We start from the raw sequence: 24964 nt of genomic DNA, 5'->3' as shown, positions 1-24964 counted from the left end.
TGCATAATATCATCAAAAGATTCAGAAAATCTGGAAGAATCTCTATGCGTAAGGGCCAAGGCCGGAAAACCATACTGGGTGCCCGTGATCTTCAGGCCCTTAGACGGCAGTGCATCACATACAGGCATGCTTCTGTATTGGAAATCACAAAATGGGCTCAGGAATATTTCCAGAGAACATTATCTGTGAACACAATTCACCGTGCCATCCGCCATTGCCAGCTAAAACTCTATAGTTCAAAGAAGAAGCCGTATCTAAACATGATCCAGAAGCGCAGACGTCTTCTCTGGGCCAAGGCTCATTTAAAAGGACTGTGGCAAAGTGGAAAACTGTTCTGTGGTCAGACGAATCATAGGTAGGTAGGTAGGTAGGGAAGGTAGTGACCTGGTGCTGCCCTGGTGGTTTATATGACAGACCACAGATGTATTGTTGGTCCTTATAAGGACATGCCGACCCGCTAAAACCAGAAGGAAATGTTTCAAGGCGAGGAAGACGGCCCGCAGTTCTAACACATTGATGTGTTGTCCCCACTGTTGTGGGGCCCATACGCCCTGGGCAGTCCTGCACTGCCACACTGCGCCCCAGCCGATCAGCGATGCATTGGTGGCGACTACTTCTCTGCAAGAGAGTATGGACCCCATGGGGACCACCTGCATTAGGAAAGAGCGCTCTCTCCATGGATGTAGACATGAGGAGCAACTGGCAGTGATTCTGACTGACCTGTGCCTGTGATGTTGTGGATGTAAACCAAGGCTGTTCATCCAGATCTGTAGAGGCCTGAGTGTGAGGAGGCCCAAAGGAACTACCGACGAGGCTGCGGTGAGCATACCTAGCAGTGTCTGGAAAGACCTGAAGGTCAGGGTTCGTCCCTTCCTGAAGCGATGTAACAGTTGGACAATATCGCTCACCTGTCGCTGAGACAGGGTTGCCCTCAACAGCTGAGAGTCCAGCTGAAGGCCAAGAAACACAGTCTTCTGGCTGGGTGTGAGGGAGCTCTTGGCGTGGTTCACCCTGAGCCCAAGCTTGGTGATGTGAGAAACCAGCACGGCTGAGTCGCTGAGCGTGTCTACCCTTGACTGAGAACAAATCAACCAGTCATCCAGGTAGGGGAGGATACGCATTCCCCTGCTCTGAAGTAGGGACAGTGCTGCCGCGACGAATCTCGTAAAGATTCTGGGTGCTAGGGAAATTCCGAACAGTAATACTCGGAACTGGTAAGCCCTCCCTTCGAAGGCGAAGCAGAGGAACTGCCTGTGATGAGGAGTGATGGGAACGTGGAAGTATGCATCCTTCAGCTCGATGGTTGTGAACCAATCATCCCGTCTGATGCTGTTTAAGACGTCGGATGTGCACAGCATATGGAATTTGAAGACCTTGAGGTGGTCGTTCAAATGTCTCAGATCCAGTATGGGGCGAAGCCCACCCCCTTTTTTTGGGATGATGAAATAGGTGGAATAAAACCCACTGTTGTGAAGGTGGATCTAATGGCTCGATGGCACCTTTTTCCAGGAGGGCCAAGACCTCCTGGCGTAGTGCCAGAGCTTTGGCCTGATCTTTTACTATGGTCATTTTGACCCCTTGAAATCTCGGCGGTCGGCATCTGAATTGTATGCTGTAACCCTGAGAGAGGGTGGATACAACCCAGGGGTCTGATGTTACCACTTCCCAGTAGGCGAGTTGTTGACTGGTGAAGTGTCCGACCGCCGGAGTGGAGTAGTCAACGTCTGCCTCCACGCCCCCTACGGCCCCTGGGGGGGGACTGGGAATTGTATCCCGACGTGCCTGGCGAAAGGGGCAGTTAGCAGCTGGCTGGTGGAATGTATCCGGTAAGGGTACCCGTGTCTGTACAAGGGGCCGCGGAATTGGTGGAACAGCGGCAGGCGTCGAAGGTGGTCTTTGCGCCCGCGTGGACACACGCCTCAGGCTGGCAAACTGCTGCCTGGCTTGAGTCACCTGAAGGGTGCGCTCCAAAGCCTGTTGTGCAGCGGCACCAAAGAGCTGTCCCGGAACAACTGGGAGAGTGCGGAGGGCCCTCCTGCAGGGCTCTGAGAGTGGTGACTGAGCCAACCATACCTGACGCCTGGCGAGGGTTAAAGACGACATCGGTCTGCCCAGCTCCCTGGACATGAAAGCAAATGCCTGCAGCGAGGCCTCACTTAGGCTTTGCAGTGATGGGTCTGCTCCAGAAGACTGAAGGGCCTGAGACTGGGCCAGGATCAGGTGAGATAACGAATTGCCTATGCGTGCAGCCCATGCTGCAGCATCATAGCTCTTCCTGATGAAGTCATCAGTCAAATGACACTGTGGCCGTGGACAGCGAGCGTTGGGTCTCAACGCCTCGTTCGGCGAAAGGATCAGGGCAGCAAGGGCTGGTTCGATTGTTGGCATGCTGGCCAGACCATGACTGGACGCATCCTGCATGCTAGCCAGCACCCGGCAGTCGCTAGGAAGGTGGGAGAAACGCCTGGGGTCCGCCCAGCATCCCTACAGCTCCTCAATAAAGGGGGCTGAAGGTGGAATAGTGAAAACAGCAGAGGGGGAGGCCTGTCTAAAAAAGGCACTCTGCATCCGTACTTCAGATGGCGCCGTGTCCAACCCCAGGTGGGCTAGCGCCATTTTTACCGCGGGCTTGACCACTGATGTTCGGCTATCCACTGAGCCCCTCAGTGAACTGCGGCCAGTGTCTATGGAGTCGCCCCCAGAGCCGTGGGACCTGTCTACCTGTTCGTCCTCCCATTCTTCCGCATCTAGGCTGTCAGACGCCATAGTGGAAAGCACGTCCTCCTCTTGAAGCTCCGCGGCTGGGGACAGCACCAGAGGCTGTGGCTCAGGAGGAGTAAATGAAGCAGCAGTGGCGAGAGAATCAGCAAGCCGTGCCTCAGGCAGTTGTAGGTTATAGAGCAAAGCCTTAATCTCAGCAAACTCTGAAGCCAAGGTGTCCACTCATTGCACCAAGGGGTCCACCTTCTGGTGTTTGGGCCTACAGGGAGCCTCACGTGACGGCTGCTTCGGGCGCTTCCTAGACTTAGGAGACAGAGCGCAGTCGCTCGGTGCTGGGGGCAGTCGAGAGCCCAAACTGCTTTCCAGCTGAGCAAGCCTACACTGTAAAAAAATACCCTGTTAAAAAACAGGAATGACCTGGCAGCAGAGTTTCCAGGAGAATCCTGTTATTTAACGGTGCTCTAGTTTAACACTAAGTTCATGTAAAATAACAACATGAACTCACTGTAAACTAACAGGAATCACCCGTTATGATTTTCAGTATCTTCCTGTTATTAAACGGTGTAAAAACAATAATACTGTTAAACAACAGGAATGACCTGCAGCAGAGTTTCAAGGAGATTCCTGTTTTTTAACAGTGCTTTGTTTAAATACGAAGCATGACAATAATAGTACAAAACAGTATTATGTAAACACAAAATAATTTTATTTCATATATTAAGATATAAATTCATACATATGTCATTAAAATCACAATTACTCAAGTCATTTTCAACAACTACCAATTAATGGAGGCTCTTCCATTGAGGAAAGGGAGGATCATCCTCCTTTACATTTCAAATAAAATTATAATTAGAAAATTATAATTTTCATATTTAATCGATTCAATAATAAAAAAACTCATGTTATATTGATTCCTTACATACAAAACGAATTATTAAAAGCCTAATTGTGATTACAGAAACTATAAAGCAGTGGAAACCAAAATAAATATTACATCAGACCAACACTCTTCCCTTACATATTTATTTGTTTACACTCCTACAGTAAAATCAACTTTTGCAGTGTATTTTCAACTTAAAATTTTACACTTACACTCTGAAATTAACAATTACACTCTGAAATTAACAATTACACTCTGAAATTAACAATTTTTTCTTCTATTGGTCAGGACAATTCAGCCTGTTGGATAGTTGATGGGTCAATTCAGCCTGTAGAAAAGAGAAACAAGCAGGGATCGGGAGAGAATTACAGCCTGATTAACAGGAAAATGGTGCCAAAATTATCCATGTGTTGTGTGCCACACATTATCAATTACCAATGATTTACTGTACATTCACACCAGAGGGTACAAATTTTACAAAGCACACAGAAGTAATCTTCTTTCCATTTAACGTGGATGGAAAGTTCATGCACCTATGCACCTAAGTAATACAGGCTAAAAAGCACATTCGCTGATAATGCTATGTTAGTCAAAACTGATTACTTGTAACTGTAGTAACTGTACTTCTGAAGACGTTTCACTTACCATTTTCACACCAGGGCGTAGCGGTAATCCATCACCTTCCTCAGCAAGGATGAAACCTTGGAGGGGGAGTTTCTCCTCCTCTTCCCACTGGCCTTCGTCCCCCTTTCGGGATAGATGCGATGTGAATGTGGATACTACAGTAAAAGTACTATCACAACCCATAAAAGGGCATACAATACTGCGTCCCTCTTTGATGTGACCCTTAAGATGAGCATAAAATGCACTGAGGGAGTCGCATTTATCAGTGCACAAATCAATATGGCATGACAGATCCACTAAACCCAATCTGTTATCAAAGCCACACTCTTTATGGTGTCTGTAGACATGCGTCTTGAGACCAGAGTGTCTTTTGAAATTGAGTTGACAGTCTGGAGCACAGCATGGAAGCTGTATGTTGGGTATGTTGGCATGGATTTTTGTATGGTTGACATAACGAATGGCTGTGGTGGACTGATGCCCACATATTTTACAAGAAAACATGCTGTACCATGCAGCAAGCTCATATGAGCTCAAGGAAGCATCGAAGTCAAGTGTCCTGACCTACGAAGTGAACTGCTCTAAATAACACCACTGCTCTGAATAACACCACCAAATAACACAAATTGAATCGATTTCATACATACACATCAACATTCACAGAACTGATTTTAAAAGATTACCGTATAACAAATATTAGAAATGAGCGGCTAGAGATAATGAGATGAGATGAGATGAGATGAGATAAATCAAAACCTTCACTAGCTAGCCAGTACGGGGCAGCCCGTGCTTGCTAGCAAGTAGCCTACTTCACTAACAAGTAAAAGTTAGCTAGCAGCTACAGGTTCTGGGCAATGCGACCTTTCGCCGGAACCAGGCTTAACTGTGAATTGATTGTGAGTACGAAATGATAGCTTCAAACTTTGAGAGACTGAAAAACAGACAGAAAATTCACCTTCTCACTCCAGTTGACACACTCCAACTGCAGGCAGGTTTCCAGGAGGCGGGAACAAAGATCTTGGTAGGGTTACTCTCTTTGGCGGTAAACTCTGTTCCACTCCACCTCTCCCCGACTCGCCCAAGCGTGGATTAACAGGAAGAACGTGTATTTCGGAAAAAACATTATGGGCGTGGTAATTAACAGCGCTGGACCGTCATTTAACCCATTCATCTCACCGATAACACGAAATCCCAGTTTATTCAAAATAACCCGTGGTTAATGTTGGAATCTTGGTGTAAATCTACAGAAACTTTTTACAGTGTAGCAGTGCGTGTGGCTAAACTGAGGCAACTGCAGTTCATACATGCCTGTTCAGTTAATCCCTGTCGCAGATGATCGATGCCGAGGCAGCTCGGGCATCGATCATGACCATCCTCTGGCTCGAGAGGGGCTCGACAATCAGCACAAAACATAAACATCACTGCTGTTTATTCTACTTACCTAAATATGGATTAGGTGACGGTAAACAAGCAGTGTCAAAGTACCAATACAGAGCCAAGCAAACAAAACGAAATATCCGCAGCGGAGTCAGGAGCAAACACACTCACCCAACCGCGTTCAGGTAATCAGCAATCAAAACTGAAATAAACAAGCTACAGCACGAATCAAAAGCGCACAAAAACACCAAATAAGTATAACACTTGCAAAAAAACGATACTTATTAGATCGCTACAAGGTGAGAAAACACCCATATGATCGCGGTGAAACTGAAACTTATAATTAGAAGTTGCTAGCTGCCGAAGTCAGAGTGAACTCACTCATAAACGGCTTAGCTGAAAATACTTTACTTACCTTAAAGCTTCGAGACAAATCACTTAACCAAATGGCAAATCGCAGTCTTAAGAGGGCGAAAAAAACGCAGCTCCAACCCGTTAAGGGTTTGCAAGACTCCAGGCGATTGCTCTTAGCAAAAATAATACGGCTCGAAACAAACCTGCTTTGCACGAGAAGATGCAAGAGAACGCTTCCGGGGTGAACGTACCTTAAGTACCGGTGCAGTGGCATACGTCACACCCAGGGGTTAAATTGGGATTGGTTATGTGGGGGGGCTCTGCCTCGTACCCGCCCCTGCCCCCGCCGCCCTGCCCCAATATACTTTTTGGAAAATAACCCTCTAATTTGATAACCATATCATATTGCACAGAGATATACACCTTATCTGTGTGTTGTAGGCCTATGTGTGTCTTGTAGTGCCCCCCTACACATTATGGCAGTTTGAATGTAGATTGGTTGGCCAATGTAACAGATTGTACAGGTTGTTGTACATTGGTTCGAAGGAAATGATTAGTGGGGGGTCTGGGGGTCCTCCCCCAGAAGTTTTTTATTATCATACATGTTATTTGCTGAATTCTGGTGCATTTTAATAAGTTGTTAGCTGACTTTACAGAGGTAGGTTGAGCAATATCATGTTAAATCTTGTCACATGCCTACAGGTGAAAAATGTGAAGGAGAAATGTTCAGTGAGAAAATTTGAAGGCTTGCACAATCTTAAACCAAAACAGTTGATTTATTTTGGAGGATAAATGTTAAATATGCCAAAACACTGTCAGTCAAATTGTCAATCAAATATATTCATGCAGTGAATGCAACCAAATACAAACAACACTATAACATTGGAAGCATTTATTATTATTGTTATTATTATGTATTCAATTATTTATTTGGCATGTGGTGCTTTTTGTATTGTCTAGAACATACATAAGATGAGCATATTATAGCAGCAAAATAGAAGCACAATCATTTGAATGCAGCAAGTTTTGCTGCATTCAAATGATTGTGCTTCTATTTTGCTGCTATAATATGCTCATCTTATGTATGTTCTAGACAATACAAAAAGCACCACATGCCAAATAAATAATTGAATACATAATAATAGCAATAATAATTACACTAATAATACACTAATAATATTAACAATAAATAATAATAAATTAACATTAAATTAAATATTAACAATAAATAATAAAACACTAATAATATTAACAATACAGTGAACATAATCATTATCATATTTTTTATTATTAAAAACAAAATATCAAATAATACTGAAGAGGGGAAAAAATAATACTGATCTAAATATGTTGTGTTTTTATTTTTAGACAGTATGTGTTTTGCAAAAGTTGTTAGGCTCAACTTTTGGTCAATCTCAGTAGCTAACTTTAACTGACATATCCCCCTTCCCCCTGGCTAATTTCTGTCGATAACTGGGGACTATGGAAATTGAACTCGCCAAATGCACAGACAGTTCGTTCAAGCACCTCTGATGGATTAGGATCGTATGCAGGTAAAAGGGGAGACGGTGTATGGAGAAAATTATAAACAAGTCACAACGCTGAAACACAAGCCCAAAAACCCGCAAACCACGACTTCTGATTTTTTTTTAAAGCGAGCTCACAAAAAAAGAAACCTCAAAGTCGCTTATAAAAAGCGGAATTGGCAACCCACGCAGTGTTCCAGAAACCAGAATCTCTGATCGCAAGTTCTGTTCTAAATAGCTTTGACAGGTCATCTTGTTATCAGGAAAACTATGATCTATCTCATAAAAGTCATGGGTTTATTGATTAATAAAACGATATTTAATTATTCAGAACTGAAAATCGTGAAAAGGGTTTGTTGCTTTTGATGTGTGCGTGATCATATGCCATCCGCTCCGAGCTTATGTGCCGGGGCTCAGCCCCGGACAGCCCCGGCCCAATTTAACCCCTGGTCACACCTGTTGCAAGGGACTTTGTTGGTATATACACTTGAACTGCATGAGCATGTGATGAACATCCAGGTGCTTTAAGCACCGCCTCTGGCGGTCAGGAGAAATGAAATAGAACAATTATTCCACTCAATCTTGACACACATGGCTTATAGCCGACTCGGTGCTACACGCCTTGTCAGCTATCAGCTCAGGACTCAATTTTGTAGAATAACTGTTAAATGTAGGTGTGTGTGTGTGTGTGTTTGTTTTGTTTTTTTTGTACTTTCCAGTACTTTCACCAAGTTGGAGAAGGTTAAAAAAATAAGGTTCCTTCTACCTGTGATGTGATGGACAGCAAGCAACACATTTGTGGTCAATGTGTCACAGGAACAATAAGGTCTAATTCTGTTTCATGGGGAAAAAAAGTAATTACGTTTCATTTTGAATAGATGTCATCCAGTTTACTGTCACTCATGCACACACACACCCTTCAAAACACTGAATGCTGAAATCTCACCTAACATTCATGCTCATACCTCTCTCTGCCTCTGTGTGTGTGCGTACTCCTGCTGTCTAATGTGATGTTGTTGCCAGACCCTGACACAGTTCTACTGCTGTGACTCATCCAGATTTGCCTGATTGACCCTGATGCTCTACTTCTTACTGCTTGTTCATCTGGAACTTTCTGCGCTTGTGACTCGCCACCTGTAGCTATGACTCACTTGTTCACCTGGATGTACTCACAAAATTATATTTCCTGAAAATCAGTTCATGAACCAAGTGGATAATAGAAGTAATGCTTTTGCAGTCTATTATATAGATTTTCACTTCCTACAAACTACCACTGTGTTTATAAAGACTGCTCGATGCTGATGCCAGGATTCCTGCTCAATATTCAGTGTTCAGCTCTAATGGCATTAATTAAAAAAGTCCTCATTATTTGAGAAAGTGTTCTCCCTATTCCATCCATCCATCTATCCATAGTTGGTATTTCAGTTCATCCCAATGGTGTTCAGTGGGGATGAGTTCACGGCTTTGTCCAGGCCCCTCAATTTCTTCCATTCCAAACTTGGCAAACCCTGTCTTCAACAACCTTGCTTTGTGATTAGGGGCAGTGTCACACTGGAACAGGGTTGGACTTCTTAGTTCCAGTGAACTAAACTTTGTGTCAACCAGGCTTGTAGTACTCGAGTCCAGGACTCGGACTCAAGTCTGACTCGTGCCCAAATTTTAAGGACTCGTGACTTGACTTGGACTTGATGACTCAGACTTGGACTCGGACTCATGCATTAACTGCATTTGGATTCATAAAATGGAGATGAGGACTCTGATTTTTTCTTTATTTTTTGTAACGTGCCATATTAATTTGGCATAAGATATTTATATTTACATTAATTTTTATACTAATTTCGTGCAAGAATGTCACACCTGCGCGCCTTGGCGCGTGCATCAGATAGACTCTTGGGCGCGCTCCGGACAAAGCGCACGCCAAGCAGACTCTCTCACGCGTGCCGTAAACGACGTGCACCTGCACAGGATTAAGGCACAATCAGCGTGCCTATAAAAGGCACAATCAGCATGCTGTTGGGCGGCATGGTGGTGTAGTGGTTAGCACGGTCGCCTCACAGCAAGAAGGTTCTGAGTTCTAACCCAGCGGCTGGCGCGGGCCTTTCTGTGTGGAGTTTGCATATTCTCCCTGTGTCTGCATGGGTTTCCTCTGGGTGCTCTGGTTTCCCCCACAGTCCAAAGATATGAGGTTAGGTTAATATGGGATGGCCTTGGGCTGAGGTGCCCTTGAGCGAGGCACCTAACTCCCAACTGCTCCCCGGGTGCTGTTAGCATAGCTGCCCACTGCTCTGGATATGCATGTGTGTGTTCACTGCTTTAGATGGGTTAAATACAGAGAGGAAAATTTCACAAGTGTGTGATGAATAAAGTTGTGCTTTCTTTCTTTTCGTTTTCTAAAAACTGTGAAAAAACACACTTACTTTGCAAAGTATTGAGTTGTGTTGCTGATACATTACCGAGCCTTATTTTCTTGTTTGGGCTCTTGATACCTGGTTTCCTGTTTCCCGTCTTTGATTCTGCCGAGTCTATGATAGCCTGTTTGTTCCTCGCTTGACCTATTGCCTGTTTCACTGTTTTACGATTTTGCCTGCCATTCTGGATTGTTTACCTGTCTTAATTTGTATTAATAAACACACCTTCTACACTTACATCCATCTCCCAACCATCTCTGACAGAATACTTTACACTCCCTGATAAAGAGAATGCACATTCACCCTTTCATACATCATGTTCAGGAACAAACTAATGTTAATGGCATTAAAACAGCCACCGTCAAATGGTGCGGTTGGAGTCTTGTTCTTGGACTCGACTCGGATCAACAGTAGACTCAACTCGGACTCGACTCAAAATTTTTTTAATGTCCTGGACTTGACTTGAACTTGAACACTGGAGACTTGAGACTGGACTCGGACTTGAGGTTTAGTGACTCAACAATAACACAGGTGTCAGTTTGGCCAATATGGCCATTTTCCTGTGACCTGTCTGATCAACAAGGTCATCCACAGAACTGTCACTCACTGAGAGTTGGTTTTTTTTTGTCTACGTAGACTCTTCGTACACATTCAGCATAAAGAGCATGTTGGGAAAATCCCAGGGGATCAGCAGTTATAGAAATAGTCAAACCAGCCAATCTGATGCCAACAACCCAGTTAAAGTCATAAAGACCAAATTTTTTCTTCATTGACTGGCTGAATGGAAATGTGCTTTTCCTTGTTATTTCCTGGTGGCACAGTGGTGTAATAATTAGCACTGTCACCTCACAGCAAGAAGGTTCTGGATTCGAGCCCAGTGGCTTTTCTGTGTGGAGTTTGCATGTTCTCCCCGTGTCCCCCACAGTCCAAAGACATGTGGTTAGGTTAAAGTGCATCTCATCTCATCTCATTATCTCTAGCCGCTTTATCCTGTTCTACAGGGTCGCAGGCAAGCTGGAGCCTATCCCAGCTGACTACAGGCGAAAGGCGGGGTACACCCTGGACAAGTCGCCAGGTCATCACAGGGCTGACACATAGACACAGACAACCATTCACACTCACACCTACGGTCAATTTATAGTCACCAGTTAACCTAACCTGCATGTCTTTGGACTGTGGGGGAAACCGGAGCACCCGGAGGAAACCCATGCGGACACGGGGAGAACATGCAAACTCCACACAGAAAGGCCCTCGCCAGCCACGGGGCTCGAACCCAGACCTTCTTGCTGTGAGGCAACAGCGCTAACCACTACACCACCGTGCCGTCGGTTAAAGTGCTACACTACACCACCATCGGTTAAAGTGCATATCACGGGTAAATTCAGGAGCAAGATCAATGTAATTCTCCTATTTTATATTAAACTTTGGTCAAATATCTGTCACATTTTGCATTTTGTGCAATTTTTTTACCTTGTGCAATACCAGAAAAATTCAGTTGAAATCAAGCCATTTGAGGCGAATTGGTCCGCCTCTGAAAAAACTTGGCATTTGGATTTCCTGGCAAACTTTGATTTTCGTGATGTCATGTGCGGGACGCCTCCTTCTGAATCCTACGTCAGCGCCGGCTTGTTTATGAGAAAACGACCTGGTGGTTTTCTGCAAATTTCCCTCAACGTTATCGCGTAATTATTAAAATGGTTAAGAGAGGTATCATAGGAGGGTGTAGCAACACCAATCTTGATGGGATTAGTACTCATCGTTTTCCAAAAGACCAGACAATGAGAGAGAAATGGGAGCGCTTCGTGCGAGGCACCCGGAAAAATTGGCTATATGCTACAGACAACAGCATTATTTGCGGTGCTCACTTCACAAGGCCTGATGACTTTGAGAACTATTTGCAGTGGGAAATGGGCTTCGCGAGGCAACTTGATCTGAAAAAAGACGCAGTTCCATCTGTCAGAATGCCCAAAGCAACACCGTCTCCATCTGTGTCAGCGTCACCAAAGGAGCCAGCCATGTTCATCTCCCCTGACAGAAGGCGAAGTGCCGCATCCACTGAGGCCCTCAAAGCCGAGGACCAAGCAGAGCTGAGAGAAAGACCAAGGAAATCGGCAATTCACAAGTTGACTGTTGCCAGGGTAAGAAATATTTCTGACATCTCATTATATTCTTCATCCAAAGGTGAAGTAACATTGCACTCAGGTGACAATTCCATATTTCAATGCAAAATCACTAGCTGCTAAACTTGGTCTACACAGGCTGTGCACTGAAACTGTGCAAGCTCTTGCAGCCTGCTGGCGGTTCTGCAGGTGACATCATGAATCTGGCTCCAGACTCCCTTGGGATTTTTCCAGACGCGTTTTGTCATTTTATTTTTTTCTGCTGTAGACAGATGGCCTTGTGCAAAATTACCCTTCTGGATGAGTGTGTAAAGGGACATACATATATATATATATATATATATATATATATATATATATATATATATATATATATATATATATATATATATATATGGTCCAGGATATGCACTTTAACATGGGGCAGCCATGGCCTGAGGTTGGGCTGAAGTACCTTTGAGCAAGGCACCTAACCCCCAACTGCTCTCTGGGTGCTGCAGCATAACTGCCCACTGCTCTGGGTATTTGCATGTGCATGTGTGTGTTCACTGCTTCAGATGAGATAAATGCAGAGGACTTATTGTCTTGTTAATGAATGGTCTAAGTGCACATGTAGTGATAATGGCACAAAGTATTTTATTTCAAGTAAAAAAAAAAAGTTGACATGTTTTTGTGTTTCATATGTTTCATGTCGTGTAGTCTGCTATCCATCCCATCCATTATCCATAACCACTTATCTTGTGCAGGGTCGCAGGCAAGCTGGAGCCTATCCCAGCTGACTATGGGTGAGAGGTGGGGTACACCCTGGACAAGCCACCAAATCATCACAGGGCTGACACATATGCCCCTTTTCCACCAAAGCAGTTCCAGGGCTGGTTCGGGGCCAGTGCTTAGTTTGGAACCGGGTTTTCTGTTTCCACTGACAAAGAACTGGCTCTGGGGCCAGAAAAACCGGTTCCAGGCTAGCACCAACTCTCTGCTGGGCCAGAGGAAAGAACCGCTTACGCCAGCGGGGGGGGGGGGGGGCGGAGTTGTTAAGACCAACAACAATAACAAGACCGTGAAAGATCGCCATTTTTAAGCGACGAGAAGCAGCAGCTGTACAAACGCGAAGTCATCCATTATTATTATTGTTGTTGTTGCTGCCGCTGCTGCTTCCGTGTTGTTTTTGCTTCGATATTCGCGCCAAGGTTTATGCAAACGTAGCGACGTAACTGACGTATACAGCGACGTAATGACTTGTCTCCTCTTAGCACTGCGAGTGATGGAAAAGCAAACTGGTTCTCAGCTGGCTCACGAGTTGAACGAGTTGTGAACCAGCACCAGCACTGGCTCCGAACCAGCCCTGGAACTGATTTGGTGGAAAAGGGGTAATAGAGACAAACAACCATTCACACTCACATTCACACCTATGGTCAATTTAGAGCCACCAGTTAACCTAACCTGCATGTCTTTGGACTGTGGGGGAAACCGGAGCACCCGGAGGAAACCCATGCAGACATGTGGAGAACATGAAAACGCCACACAGAAAGGCCCACGTTGGTCACTGGGCTCAAACCCAGAACCTTCTTGCTGTGAGGCAACAGTGCTAACCACTACACCACCATGTCATCTACCTTTAAATTTAAAAAAAACAATTTTTTTCAAAATTATATCAATCCTTACTGTATAGGAAATAAACAACAGAAGGGTATTCAATTGCTGTGGGAATTTACACTTAATAAAAGAGAAAATAAAATGGGAGTGTCATTAATGCTTTATAAGGTCATTAAAAAATCATTAGCGTGGGAGTCCATAAGCACCTACAATTTTTTTTTTTCACTTATCAGGGGAGGACTGTGGTATGCACATAATATTTATAAAGCACGGTCATTAGTTTGAACAGTACATATTTTTATGCTGTCATTGTAGGCTGTAAACAAGACCTTCAACTTACCTTTTTTTTTAAAGAAATTGTATGCCCTGAAATAAAGCATTTATTCTATGAAGGTATTATTGTTCAATTGTATGCACTATAATTGTATGCAAATGCTATAAAATATCTAAGCAATGATTTTGAGCACAGTTGATGAATCAGCTTCAGCTGTATGGATGTAAGCCACCCATTTCCCATTCGTCTCCCATGCGTACAGCACACCAGAATTTACCCTCATATACAGTGCCTGTAATTTACATGAATCACACCCTGATTTATGCAGGTGTTGGAGCAGTGAACAAATACAAGGAAAACATTCAGCAGCTTACATGAAAGAGCTATCTGAAGAAAGAAGTAAATACAGAGAAGGAGGAAGTAAATTCAATAAAACATTATTATTATTTTTAGTCTTTTGAAGCTTCTTATCACATCACTCAGTTCATGTGGTGAAGCAGCTATAGTGGTGCTTGAAAGTTTGTGAATCCTTTAGAATTTTCTGTATTTATGCATAAATATGACCTAAAACATCATCAGATTTTCACACAAGTCCTAAAAGTAGATAAAGAGAACCCAGTTAAACAAATGAGACAAAAATATTACACTTGGTCATTTATTTATGGTGGAAAATCATCCAATATTACATATCTGTGAGTGGCAAAAATATGTGAACCTCTAGGATTAGCAGTTAATTTGAAGGTGAAATTAGAGTCAGGTGTTTTCAGTCAGTGGGATGACAATCAGGTGTGAGTGGGCACCCTGTTTTATTTAAAGAACAGGAATCTATCAAAGTCTGATCTTCACAACACATTTGTGGAAGTGTATCATGGCATGAACAAAGGAGATTTCTGAGGACCTCAGAAAAAGCGTTGCTGACGTTTATCAGGCTGGAAAAGGTTACAAAACCATCTCTAACGAGTTTGGACTCCACCAATCCACAGTCAGACAGATTGTGTATAAATGGAGGAAATTCAAGGCCATTGTTACCCTCCCCAGGAGTGGTCGACCAACAACGATCACTCCAAGAGCAAGGAGTGTTATAGTTGGCGAGGTCACAAAGAACCCCAGGGTAACTTCTAAGCAACTGAAGGCCTCTCTCACACTGGCTAATGTTAATGTTCATGAGTCCACCATCAGGCGAGCACTGAACAACAATAGTGTGCGTGGCAGGGTTGCAAGGAGAAAGCCACTGCTCTCCAAAAAGAACATTGCTGCTCATCTGCAGTTTGCTGAAGATCACATGGACAAGCCAGAAGGCTATTGAAAAAAAACATTTTGTGGATGGATGAGACCAAAATAGAACTTTTTGGTTTAAATGAGAAGTGTTATGTTGGACAAAAGAAAACACTGCATTCCAGCATAAGAACCTTATCCCATCTGTGAAACATGGTGGTGGTAGTATCATGGTTTGGGCCTGTTTTGCTGCATCTGGGCCAAGACAGCTTGCCATCATTGATGGAACAATGAATTCTGAATTATACCAGTGAATTCAAAAGGAATATGTCAGGACATCTGTCCATGAACTGAATCTCAAGAGAAGGTGGGTCATGCAGCAAGGCAATGACCCTAAGCACACAAGTCACTCTACCAAAGAATGGTTAAAGAAGAATAAAGTTAATGTTTTGGAATGGCCAAGTGAAAGTGCTGACCTTAATCCAATCAAAATGTTGTGGAAGGACCTGAAGCGAGCAGTTCATGTGAGGAAACCCACCAACATCCCAGAGTTGAAGCTGTTCTGTATGGAGGAATGGGCTCAAATTCCTCCAAGCCAGTGTGCAGGACTGATCAACAGTTACCGAAAATGTTTAGTTGCAGTTACTGCTGCACAAGGGGGTCACACCAGATACTGAAAGCAAAGGTTCACATACTTTTGCCACTCACAGATCTGTAATATTGGATCATTTTCCACAATAAATAAATGACCAAGTATAATATTTTTGTCTCATTTGTTTAACTGGGTTCTCTTTATCTACTTTTAGGACTTGTGTGAAAATCTGATGATGTTTTCAGTCATATTTATACAGAAATATAGAAAATTCGAAAGGGTTCACAAACTTTCAAGCACCACTGTAATGCTGTGAGTATGCTTTATGCCCTCAACACAAAACTACTTTGCATTTCTTTTGTCATCTACACCATTTTTCCTTTCTACTCTTATCGATACTCGTGCAGCCATAAGCTACATAGAGCTCAACACAGTCCACGATCTGCAGATTCCATGACAGTCCTTGAAAATGCTAATCCATGTTTAAGCTGTGGATGTTAAACCAGTTAGCAAGAGGATCATCCTCTGAAATACCATGCCACTGCTCTGAGACACCTGTCTACAAAATAGACTATGGCTGTCCATGAAAAATCTCCGTCTGTTAAGAGGTTGTTAAAACTGGTACCCCAGTATATCAACTGCTTCCACATTGTCTGATGTATAAGTGACATATAAACATTTATTGCTGTCTTGGTATCACCTGTCACCCAGTTTTCATGACGTTCTCCTCAAACATGTAGGTCATAGGCTCTGTGGATGAGGCTTCCCCAGCTGAGACATCACTGCACCCCTGGCATACACAGAATGGGCCAATGCTCCTGTACCTCATTGACTGACAGGATTACATCCCAAAGAAACATTGCTGGTCCCCCCGAGCACATCACACACTGACCTGATCATTCAGCCCTGAAATCCATGGGCTGTCTCCAACCCCAACCAGTGCAGGTTGAATCCCAGGGTGGGTATTGTCGTGTCTGCATCTGTACCTGCTTATGGGCAGACAATACCCATGATCCAGTGCCAAGCTCCATGCCAGCTGACAAACTCCAAAATCAATCATGAAACTCCCAAGCAACTTAGCACAGTTACTTCAAGCCTCATTCAGTCACCAGACTTTTGATTACACACCTGATCTCAATAAGCTGACACACACACTGTTACTGATCTGTTGTTTTTCTTTACACTAAGCTACATTATTGGCATTTTGCTGAAATTCTTATCCAGAGCAACATACCATACAACATACCCAGAGGAGCCTGGGAAGCAGTTGGGGTTAGGTGTCTTGCTCAAGGGCACTTCAGCCATTCCTGCTGGACCAGGGAATTTAACCAGCAACCTTTTGGTCCCAAAGCTGCTTCTCTAACCATCAGGCCATGACTTCCCCCTTTAATTCACTGCTTTTGATCTTGCTTTGTCTAATCTTTCCTTAGTCTTGTCTAGGTTATACTATCCATCCATCCATTATCCGTAACCACTTATCCTGTGTAGGGTCACAGGCGAGCTGGAGCCTAGCCCAGCTGACTATGGGCGAAAGGCGGGGTACACCCTGGACAAGTCGGCAGGTCATCACAGGGCTGACACATAGAGACAAACAACCATTCACACCACGGGCGATTGCTCTAAGACAACGAGGGAGGCTCAGCCTCCTCTAAAAATGACGAACATCGTGTAGGATGAATTGCGCTAGGCTTATGTTATAGCTGACCTTATAACATTGCTATTTCAGATCCAGAATCATAGAAAAATATGTGCTCAACCCAACTACAGTGCGAAATCATTCCGTTATAACTTTCCCCAGTTCGCCTAATGTGTGCGTGAGTTTTTCCCCCTCATGACAACGTGATGCAGCCCAGCCTCAGTGGACTTCAATGGCATTTGGGAGCTATGCGCTTTCAATATCAAAATGCAAGACGATTATTGGACAAATACTGCGAAAACGCCCGCCTACGGAGTCCCATGGACTCCCAGCCTCAGTGGACTTCAATGGCATTTGGGAGCTATGCACTTTTCAATCTCAAAATGCAAGACGGTTATTGGACAAATACTGTGAAAACGCCTGCCTACGGACTCCGAGCCTCACAGTGGGAGGGACATGGCAAAGCTTTCTGCGAGGAGACTGGTGATTGGTGAAAGCAGCTGGATATTTTCTTTGATTGACAGCTCGTTTCAAATATAGACAGGCAGCGGTGAATTTCAGTTCAGTTCCATGCGGATTCACAAGTGCTGTAAGAGATCAGCTTACATTTCGATTTCATTCATTACATACGGTTTCTACCAGCTTTTTTAGTTTGTATATATTTTAATTGTAAATAAAGTGTAAATATAGTGTTGTCAAGTTTGCTATCTTAGTTCCAGAAATTTCGTTTATTTGAGTGACTGAACTTGAACTTGAGGGGGCTAGTCAGCTAGCAAGAAAGCTGCGCACGGATGCCAAGCATTGCTGATTTAATTTTGGCGAAGCCATTTGCCAGTCTTCCTTTCGAGGAAAAAATTAAAATTAAAGCGCAGGGTAGACCAACGCCTCAAATTGGCTTGGTGAAAAAGGTAGGGAATAATACTCGTTCCTTTCAGCTCTCCTGGTACGAGAAAGTGAATTGGCTAACAGCAAGTGACCCACATCAACAACAGTAAATAGGCTACTTTAGTAATATGTCATGGGTGGACCAAAAATATAGAATCTATTTAAAATGTTTATGCTAAGTATATTATATTGGAATATATATTTTTCTGGATATGAATTAAACACAGCTACAATTTGGAAAACATTTTTAAACAAAAACACAGCTGAGAACATTTCACACTACACACCTGGATTAAAAGTGAAGGGTTATCAAAATTGTCAGTAAAACATTTCTCAGTCAAAATAAGTAAAATATAGGGAAAGTGTCACTGAATGAAATGTGTGGCACCCAGCTCTATGTTTGGCTCCCCAAGGTCAGTGCTTGTGCCTATTCCAGAACACTCTGCTGTTACTGCTGAGGTTCCTGACAAAGAGCTGCTTTCAATAATGATCAATTTTTAAACAACATGCCACAATTTTAAAATATAAAATGTTAAAATATACCCCTCCCGCCCAACACCACCATCATGTATATTGGACAGTAGGCTAATGGGCCAAAAGAACCTGTTATTTCACAGTTTGTGACCCTGCCAACAATCAGCCAGATCAGAGGCAAGAGTATGGGCAAAATTGATGTGTTTTTTCTTTTTTCTTTTAAAATCTGGAAATATCGTAACCGACCAGCCTCCCCTGTTTGAAAGACTACCAGCCGCCACTGATTCACACTCACATTCACATCTATGGTCAATTAAGAGTCACCAGTTAACCTAACCTGCACGTCTTTGGACTGTGGGGGAAAACAGAGGAAACCCACGCAGACACGAGGAGAACATGCAAACTCCACACAGAAAGGCCCCCATCAGCCACTGGGCTCAAACCCAGAACCTTCTTGCTGTGAAGCGACAGTGCTAACCACTACACCACCGTGCTGCAATTTGCCTGACTAGTATTTCCTAACTAGTATTACCTAGTTCTTGCTTTGCATTTACTTTTTTTTTTAATAAAACTTGCTCTTGCATCCCTCTGTCTGTTGTAACATTAAGGAATGAAAGATTATGATAAAAAATTAATATGAATTGGAGGGAAAGGTAATTAGTACCTGGGCTATTATTCTGAAAAATGTGTCTGGTCAGATTTAGGACATATTTCCTAGCACTGTGCCAGTGGAATAATGTCTCACTCAGCAGCTGATGTGGTTTGCTGGTGGGTTGCTTGCAGAAAAGGCTGCCATGAGTGTTTAGCAAGATTTTTTTTCTTTGCAGTGCAATGGGAGGAACAGATGGTATTGTAATCAGCAGGAAGAGTAAGGAAAGAGCAGCTTCTTGGAACAGCAATGGATAGGGGATTGTCCCACTTTATGTATTTATTTGTAGTTTTCATATATTTCTCGAAGGCTTTATTAAATGGCAACAAGGTGCTGAGTGTATAACCACAAACCAAATGATATTTACCATGAGTCTTGATCATACATACCATACTTGTTTTTTTTTCTATGAACCTGCTGAAATAGTCATGCATTTTTAATTACAGCTTGCCAAAGTGTTTGATTTACAATCAGAGTTGTTCTGTAGCCAAGATTACTCAACATAGCAGCAAGAATGAATATGCATTTCAAACAGAAACTAAATATGGATAAAATGCTTGAGGAAAAACTATTATCAAACCGACAGGTAATACAAAAAGATATATTTGCTTACATTTTTGCAAAAAAAAAAAATCTCTATCTGTCAGATTCACACTGAATCGTGAAGATACTCATAGGTTAAAAAGAAAGGACTTTACTGAGTAGGAGGTGAAACAATTTTCATAAAACCAGGCTAAGTTCAAGACAAGAAGAGGGAAAAAAAGAGCAAAGCACAACATAAAATCAAAATGACAAATTACAATAAGTACAGTGGTGCTTGAAAGTTTGTGAACCCTTTAGAATTTTCTCTATTTCTGCATAAATATGACCTAAAACAACATCAGATTTTCACACAAGTATGAAAAGTAGATAAAGAGAACCCAGTTAAACAAATGAGACAAAAATATTATACTTGGTCATTTATTTATTGAGGAAAATGATCCAATATTACATATCTGTGAGTGGCAAAAGGTGAAATTAGAGTCAGGTGTTTGTCATCCCATTGATTGAAATCAGATGCAAGTGGGCACCTTGTTTTATTTAAAGAACAGGGATCTATCAAAGTCTGATCTTCACAACATGTTTGTGGAAGTGTATCATGGCACGAACAAAGTAGATTTCTGAGGATCTCAGAAAAAGTGTTGTTGATGCTCATCAGGCTGGAAAAGGTTACAAAACCATCTCTAAAGAGTTTGGACTCCACCAATCCACAGTCAGACAGATTGTGTACAAATGGAGGAAACTGAAGGCCATTGTTAGCCTCCCCAGGAGTGATCGACCAACAAAGATCACTCCAAGAGCAAGGCATGTAATAGTCGGAGAGGTCACAAAGGACCCCAGGGTAACTTCTAAGCAACTGAAGGCCTCTCTCACATTGGCTAATGTTCATGAGTCCACCATCAGGAGAACACTGAACAACAATGGTGTGATGGCAGGATTGCAAGGAGAAGGCCACTGCTCTCCAAAAAGAACATTGCTGCTAGTCTGCAGTTTGCTAAAGATCATGTGGACAAGCCAGAAGGCTATTGGAAAAATGTTTTGTGGATGGATGAGACCAAAATAGAACTCTTTGGTTTAAATGAGAAGCGTTATAGTTAGTTTTTTTTTTTTCTTTTTTATCAGACATCTAATTTTTGGGTTTGTTTACCTGACATGTTTCGACGTACAACTTCCGTCTTCCTCAGAGTGTCACCGGATGTTAATTGGTGACGCATCTTTTATCAGCTGCTGTTTCTGAAGGCGTGGCCTTCCTGTCTGGTTTGACAGGTCGGTCACGCCTTATACTGTCTGTTCGTCCCCTGCAAGATGTCACTCCAGGTATGGGAGAGCATGTATGCTCCCTCATCCCGGTTGATGGTCCTCGGGCGAGGACCATCAACCGGGATGAGGGAGCATACATGCTCTCCCATACCTGGAGTGACATCTTGCAGGGGACGAACAGACAGTATAAGGCGTGACCGACCTGTCAAACCAGACAGGAAGGCCACGCCTTCAGAAACAGCAGCTGATAAAAGATGCGTCACCAATTAACATCCGGTGACACTCTGAGGAAGACGGAAGTTGTACGTCGAAACATGTCAGGTAAACAAACCCAAAAATTAGATGTCTGATAAAAAAGAAAAAAAAAAACTAACTATATTTAATATAAGACATAATGAACGTAATCGAAAGAGAAGCGTTATGTTTGGAGAAAGGAAAACACTGCATTCCAGCATAAAAACCTAATCCCATCTGTGAAACATGGTGGTAGTAGTATCGTGGTTTGGGCCTGTTTTGCTGCATCTGGGCCAGGACAGCTTGCCATCATTGATGGAACAATGAATTCTGAATTATACCAGTGAATTTTAAAGGAAAATGGCAAGACATCTGTCCATGAACTGAATCTCAAGAGAAGGTGGGTCATGCAGCAAGACAACGACCCTAAGCACACAAGTCATTCTACCAAAGAATGGTTAAAGAAGAATAAAGTTAATGTTTTGGAATGGCCAAGTCAAAGTCCTGACCTTAATCCAATTGAAATGTTGTAGAAGGACCTGAAGCGAGCAGTTCATGTGAGGAAACCCACCAACATCCCAGAGTTGAAGCTGTTCTGTACGGAGGAATGGGCTCAAATTCCTCCAAGCCGGTGTGCAGGATTGATCAACAGTTACCAGAAACATTTAGTTGCAGTTATTGCTGCACAAGGGGGTCACACCAGATACTGAAAGCAAAGGTTCACATACCTTTGCCACTCACAGATATGTAATATTGGATCATTTTCCTCAATAAATAAATGGCCAAGTATAATATTTTGGTCTCATTTGTTTAACTGGGTTCTCTTTATCTACTTTTAGGACTTGTGTGAAAATCTGATGATGTTTTTGGTCATATTTATGCAGAAATATAGAAAATTCTAAAGGGTTCACAAACTTTTAAGCACCACTGTAAATAAGAATAATAAAGTATAAAATAAAAACAAGATAAGGACCGTATATGGAATACATAAATAAAATGATTGAAATGGAAGGTATCAGGAATGTGTCAGCTAAAATGACCAAACAAGAGTCAGCAATGAACAGAATAAACTACAGTGTCTTGCAAAAGTATTCATCCCCCTTGGTGTTTGTTCTGTTTTGTCGTATTACAGGCTGGAATTAAAATTGATTTTTGGGGGGTTAGCACCATTTGATTTATACAATGTGCCTACCACTTTAAAGGTGCAAACTATTGTTTTTATGTGACACAAACAATAATTAAAATGAATAAACAGAAATCTGGAGTGTGCATAGGTATTCACCCCCTTTCATATGAAACCCCTAAATAAGAGCTGGTCCAAACAATTCACTTCATAAGTCACATAATTAGTTGATTAAGATCCACCTGTGTGCAATCAAAGTGTTACATGATCTGTCACATGATGTCTGTATAAATCAACCTGTTCTGGAAGGACCCTGACTCTGTAATACTACTAAACAAGCAACATGAAAACCAAGGAGCACTCCAAACAGGTCAGAGACAAAGTTGTGGAGAAGTATAGATTAGGGTTGTGTTATAAAAAATATCCCAAACTTTGAATATCACACAGAGCACCATTAAATCCATTATAGCAAAATGGAAAGAATGTCACTACTACAAATCTGACAAGAGAAGACTGCCCACTAAAACTCACAGACCGGGCAAGAAGGGCATTAATCAGAGATGCAACAAAGACACCAAAGATAACACTGAAGGAGCTGCAAAGATCCACAGCAGAGATGGGAGCGGGGCTTTGAGGAAGAGTGGCTGAAAAAAGCCATTGCTGAAGAAAACACGTTTGGCGTTTGCCCAACAGCATGTGGCAGACTCCCCAAACACATGGAAGAAGATTCTCTGGTCAAATGAGACTAAAATAGATCTTTTTGGCCATCATGGGAAATGCCATGTGTGGCACAAACCCAACACCCTGAGAATATCATTCCTACAGTGAAGCATGGTGGTGGCAGCATCATGCTGTGAGGATATTTTACATTTGCAGGGACAGGAAAGCTGGTCAAGACTGAACGAAAGATGGATGGTACTAAACACAGAGCAGTTCTAGAGGAAAACCTGTTTGAGTCAGCCAGAGGTTTGAGACTGGGACGAAGGTTCATTTTCCAGCAGGACAATGGCCTTAAACATACTGCTAAAGCTACAGTGGAGTGGTTTAAAGGGAAACATTTAAATATCTTGGAATGGCCTAATCAAAGCACAGACCTCAATCTGATTGAGAATCTGTGGCATAACTTGAAGAGTGCTGTACACCAACACAACCCATCGAACTTGAAGGAGTTGGAGCAGTTTTGCCTTGAGGAATGGACAAAAATCCCAGTGGCTAGATATGCTAAGCTAATAGAGACATACCCCAAGAGACTTGCAATTGTTATTGCAGCAAAAGGTAGCTCTACAAAGTATTGACTTTGTGGGGACAAATACCTATGCACACTCCAGATTTCTGTTTTTTTTTATCTTAATTATTGTTTGTCTCATCTCATCTCATTATCTCTAGCCGCTTTATCCTTCTGCAGGGTCGCAGGCAAGCTGGAGCCTATCCCAGCTGACTATGGGCGAAAGGTGGGGTACACCCTGGACAAGTTGCCAGGTCATCACAGGGCTGACACATAGACACAGACAACCATTCACACTCACACCTACGGTCAATTTAGAGTCACCAGTTAACCTAACCTGCATGTCTTTGGACTGTGGGGGAAACCGGAGCACCCGGAGGAACACGCGGACACGGGGAGAACATGCAAACTCCACACAGAAAGGCCCTCGCCGGCCCCGGGGCTCGAACCCAGGACCTTCTTGCTGTGAGGCGACAGCGCTAACCACTACACCACCGTGCCGCCCAATTATTGTTTGTGTCACAATAAAACAACAATTTTCACCTTTAAAGTTGTAGGCATATTGTGTAAATCAAATGGTGCTAACTCCCCAAAAATCCATTTTAATTCCAGCTTGTAATGTGCCAAAACAGGACAAACACCAAGGGGGATGAATACTTTTGCAAGACACTGTAAGTGCATGACTGAGACTGGAATGAACTAAGATGAATCAGTAATCAGAGGTGGCAGGAATCTAAAGGAAAGTCGGTGTGATTGTAGACACAATATTCTTGGAGTTTACTGGAGGATTGGCAGTTGTGACACAAATGAGAAGATATTTACAGTGAATTTTTTTATTGAATTTAAAATCTAATTATCCTTCGAAATGCTGTTGCTCGTTGGCAATAAAATGGTCACGTTGCCTCCAAACTCCAGTTGAAAATTTATGAGAATTCAAATAAGAAAGTTCATTCTTACAAATTCACCTCATATTCATTTTGGCATAAGATAAGATTGCAGAGACACCAAAGTACTGGTGTAAAGTGCTAAGATTATTACTAGGTATGGCTTAAGCTGTTTGGTCTTAGTAAAAAAAAAATGTTCATGGCCATCCATCCATTCATCCATCGATCTATTTTGCTTGATCCCAGGAACAAGTCAGGAGAATTCACTCCAAATGGTATAGTCCATCACAGGCACCATGTGCGCGCGCGCACACACACACACACACACACACACACATTATTATTATTATTATTATTATTATTATTA

General features: G+C 42.8%; 1 long non-coding RNA gene across 1 annotated transcript; it reads right to left on the bottom strand.

The window, feature by feature from the left end:
- Nucleotides 1-3710: 3710 nt before the first annotated feature.
- On the bottom strand, nt 3711-5316 carry LOC132872850 (uncharacterized). Its single transcript, XR_009651498.1, has 3 exons — nt 5181-5316; nt 4250-4351; nt 3711-3932 (listed from the first exon to the last, which is right to left on the bottom strand). It is a non-coding gene; the product is annotated as an uncharacterized LOC132872850 (long non-coding RNA).
- Nucleotides 5317-24964: the final 19648 nt, after the last annotated feature.

This window comes from Neoarius graeffei, chromosome 24 (genome assembly GCF_027579695.1).
Source record: "Neoarius graeffei isolate fNeoGra1 chromosome 24, fNeoGra1.pri, whole genome shotgun sequence".
In the NCBI taxonomy this organism is placed as follows: domain Eukaryota; kingdom Metazoa; phylum Chordata; class Actinopteri; order Siluriformes; family Ariidae; genus Neoarius; species Neoarius graeffei.
The sequence above is the reverse complement of the archived record's forward strand: the minus strand, read 5'-3'. Positions and strand labels throughout refer to the sequence as shown.